At 48.1% G+C, this 4,478-nt stretch overlaps 1 pseudogene; it reads left to right on the top strand.

Annotated features, from left to right (window-relative positions):
* Window positions 1-2,715: 2,715 nt before the first annotated feature.
* Window positions 2,716-3,275, top strand: LOC129014002 (large ribosomal subunit protein eL18-like; annotated as a pseudogene).
* The last annotated feature ends 1,203 nt before the right edge of the window (window positions 3,276-4,478 follow it).

Raw genomic sequence — 4,478 nt, 5'->3', positions numbered from 1 at the left:
ACTTGACTGAAGGACTTGGGTGACTGATGGGTGAGCAAGAAGAAAGTTGTTTGGATTCATGGGTGCACATTTTGGCAGTTTCAATATTCCATGTATAAGTGCAACTGTGATGCATATTGATGCATTCATTTTGCACATCTGATTATTTCTTCAGGATCTATTTCTAGAAATAAAATTTCTGGTACAAACAGATGGGGCATTTTTAGGGCTTTGGCCCTACAGAACAGTTGTTCCAGTTTACAGCCCCAGCAGTGGATGAGTGTCTGTTTACTCAAACTCTTCCCTGTCCAGCTGTCATTATTACTATATCTTTTTTATCTCTGCCAATTCAGCAGGAAAAAAGAGGTATCTTGTGGTTTTAGTCCTCCTCCTCCTCTTCCTCCTCCCTTTTTAAGACAGGGTCTCGCTTGGTCACCCAGGCTAGAATGCAGTGTCTCAATCATAGCTCACTGAAGTTTGGATTCAGGCAATCTTTCTGCCTCAGTCTCCGGAGCAGCTGGAACTACAGGTGTGCACCACCATGCCCAGCTAATTTAAAAAAATTTTAAAAACTTAAGAGATTTTTTGTTGTTGTTGCGGTGGCTCATGCCTGTAATCCAAACCCTTTGAAAGGCTGAGGCAGGCAGCTTGCTTAAGTCCAGAACTTTAAGACCAGCACGAACCACACGGTGAATACACAAAATACAAAAATTAGCTGGTTGTGGTGGTGTGCACCTGTAGTCCCAGCTACCTGGGAGGCCAAGGCAGAAGGATCGCTTGAGCCTGGGAGGCAGAGGTTTCAGTGAGCCATGATCACGGCACTGCACTATAGCCTGGGTGACAGAGTGAAACTGTCTCAAAAAAAAAATTTTTTTTTTTTTTTTGTAGGCATGGGGTTTCACTTTGCCGCCCAAGCTGGTGCTGGACTGCTAGCTCCAAGCAATCCTCATACCTCGGCCTCCCAAAGTGCTGGGATTACAGGCGTGAGTCACTGCATTTGGCCACATTTCTTTTATTCTCATGGTTACAGTTGTTTCATATATTTACTGGTCATTTCTACTTTTTTATTTTTTGAGATGGAGTCTTGCTCTGTCACGCAGGATGGAGTGCAGTGGTGTGATCTCGGCTCACTGCAACCTCTGCCTCCCAGGTTCAAGAGATTGTTCTGCCTCAGCCTCCTGAGTAGCTGGGACTACAGGTGCCTGACACCATGCCTGGCTAATTTTTGTATTTTTAGTAGAGATGGGGTTTCACCATGTTGGCCAGGCTGGCCTTGAACTCCTGACCTCAGGTGATCTGCCCACCTCAGCCTCCCAAATCCCTTATGCTGGGATTACAGGCATAAGCCACCACGCCCAGCCATATCTACTTATTTTTAAACTACATATCCATGCCCTGTGCCCATTCCTATTGGGAATATGTCTTTTTCCTATTGATTTGTACCGATATTAACTCCCTGTCGGACATACATTAAATTCTCCCGATTTATCATTTGCTTATTTTGTTTATGATATTTTTATATCATAAATCTTTTTGCAGTCACGTTTCCAATCTTTCCTTTATGGTTTCTATTTCCATGTTAAACTTAGGATGGCCTCCCTCACGTTGACATTATATAAGTGTTTTCTTCTATTTCATTCTATTATCCTTGTTTACATTTAACTCTGTCTCATTTGGAATTTATGTTAGCATGTGGTTTGAAGAAAGATCAAATCCTTAATTTTTTCAGCCATATTTATTTCCTCTCCATTTTGAAATGCCAAATGTGTCATTTTCTAAATATTTAAAGTATATGTGGGACTTGGGCTTTCTACTACATGACATTGGTATATCTTTTATAACTGTTATAGCCCCCTACATTCTTTTTTCTTTCAGCATTTACTTGATTTTTCTCTCCCATTTACCAGTGATTTTAAAATGAATTTACCAAGTTCACTACCACCCTCCCTTCTAACAATTCCTTTAGGACCTTGACTGGAATTTATAAATTAACTTTAAGATAACTTCCCTTGCAATGATAATTGTCCCATCTCTTGGCTTCAACGCCCCACATTAGAGCATGTTTACAATGAGCCAAGGTCAAAGCGGTGCATCCAGCGGGTTCCTGTCCCTGCCGGGAAGAACAAGTTCCTCCCTGTCCCCCACCCACCCTGCTAGCTCTGGCAGGCCTTGAAAGGCCCATTAGGAAGAGGCCATTCCTCCATCTTCATTAACACCTGTGCCCTGGAGACCAGACCAGAAGTTCTAGGAAGAGGAAAGTCCTCTCCTCACCTCTCCCCGCATACCATGCGCTCCCCCCAACAATGTGGGGAGCAGCTGCAGATTCACCATGCCCTGCCCCCACCCCAGCATAAGCACCTAGAGTTGGAGTCACTGGGGCTTCAGGGAGAGGGAGGGACTTGCCTGCCACATCCTGGGGTCCTGACTGGGTGGGCTTCCCTGGGAGACCAAGAACACAGATGTTCTGATGTTCTTTCTTTATCATACTGATGGGGGAGGAGGGTGGGTGTTGAGAAGTTTACTAATGACAATTTACAAGAGTCAGTTACAAGTGAGGGTGAGCACAGCTGTCCCAAATGCAGCCTCCTGTTTCTCTCCTCTGCCTACCCCACCCCACTCCCACCTCCACGGCCCTCTATAAACTGTGGCAGGTGGACCTTGGTAACAACATCACCCGGGGCTTGTTAGAATTTAGAAACATGGCTTTCCGGACCTGGCCGAGCAGGAGGCGCCATCATGGAAGTTGACATCCGCCCCAACAAGGATCAAAAACGTTCCGTGCAAGGAGCCCAAGAGCCAGGATACCTACCTGAGGCTGTTGGTCAAGCTGTACAGGTTTCTGGCCAGACAAATCAACTCCATATTCAACCAGGTTGTACTGAAGACGCTGTTTATGAGTCGCACCAACCGGTCACTCTTGCTCAGATGATCCGGAAGATGAAGCTTCGGGGCGGGGAAAACAAAATGGCCGTGGTCTTGGGGACCATAATGGATGATGTGCGGGTTCAGGAGGTTCTCAAACTGAAGGTGTGTGCGCTGCGTGTGACCAGCCGGGCTGCAGCCGCATCCTCAGGGCGGGGCAGGGGGCAAGAGCCTCACTTTCGACCAGCTGGCCCTGGACTACCCCAAGGGCAGCGGCACCATCCTGCTCTCTGGTTCTCTCAAGGGCCAAGAGGTGTACCGGCATTTCGGCAAGGCCCCGGCGACCCTGCGCAGCCAAACCCTACCTCTGCTCTAAGGACTGGAAGTTCGAGCGCGCCAGCAGTCAACGGGCCAGCCGAGACTACAAAAACTAACCCTGGAGCCTACCCTCTTATTAGAAAGATTTTGGATGAAGAGAGAAAGAGAGAAAAGGAAAGAAAGAAATGTGGACCCCCACCCTTGTCCTGCTGAGTCAGAAACTGCGTTTCAATCAAATCCCCAGGCAATTGTGTGCACGTGAAAATTTGAGAAGCCAGGATCCCAAGACTCACCTGAGCTGGACGGAGCCCACAGTAACCGCTGAGATAATTACCCACCCTAGCCCCGCCTCTCTTGGGACAAGCCTGATCTCAGGAGTAGGGCCTGGGCCCAGGCCAGGGCAAAGCTGAAAAGTGAAAGAACCAAAGCTTTCTCTCAGACACCAGGTGCATCAGAAACCAGCCTATTTCCTGCATGGTAGGCTGTGTGGAGTGGTGGACAAGCATGAGGTCAGTGTGACACACACTTGGGTTCCAGTCGTGGCACTGACCCTTACAGGGGCTGTGACATGGGGCCCTCTATGAGCCTCCGCCGACTTACCTGTCAAGTGGCAAGAACTACACCACCTCACAGACCTAATGGGAAAACAGAGGTAAGTTTATCAAATGTCCAGGAGAGTGCCGTGTCATAGTAGGTTTTTACTGGAAAGAAGAATATTGATGCAGGGCAGGTGAGCCCCAGAATGGGGGCTTAGCCCAGGAGGGTTTTTGGCTTCTCCCAGGAAAGAATTTAAGGGTGAGCCAGTGGTGTTAGCAACTTTTATTGAAGCTGCAGTGTACTGCAACAGCAGAGGGACTGCTCCTTGTGCGACAGGGCTACCCCATAGGTAGTGTGCCAAGAGTAGCAGCTCACAGGCAGTTTTGTAGTCATTTATATTCACTTTTTTTTTTTTTTTTTAAGATGGAGTCTTGCTCTGTTGCCCAGGCTGGAGTGCAGTGGCGCAATCTCCACTCACTGCAGCTTCCGCCTCCCAGGTTCAAGCAATATTTCTGCCTTAGCCTCCTGAGTAGCTGGGATTACAGGTGCACGCCAACACACCCGGCTAATTTTTGTATTATTAGTAGAGACGGGGTTTCACCATGTTGGCCAGGCTGGTCTTGAACTCCTGGCCTCAAGTGATCCACCTGCCTCACCCTCCCGAAATGCTGGGATTACGGGCATGAGCCACCGCACCCACCATCGTCTCTAGCTTGGATTCCTGTGAGCCTCCTCACTGGTTCCCTGCTCCCACACTGAACCCTTAGACTCTTGTCTTCATC

Source organism: Pongo pygmaeus, chromosome 16 (genome assembly GCF_028885625.2).
Source record: "Pongo pygmaeus isolate AG05252 chromosome 16, NHGRI_mPonPyg2-v2.0_pri, whole genome shotgun sequence".
NCBI classification, from domain to species: domain Eukaryota; kingdom Metazoa; phylum Chordata; class Mammalia; order Primates; family Hominidae; genus Pongo; species Pongo pygmaeus.
Note: the sequence above shows the minus strand (reverse complement) of the source record. Positions and strands in the feature narration are given on the sequence as shown.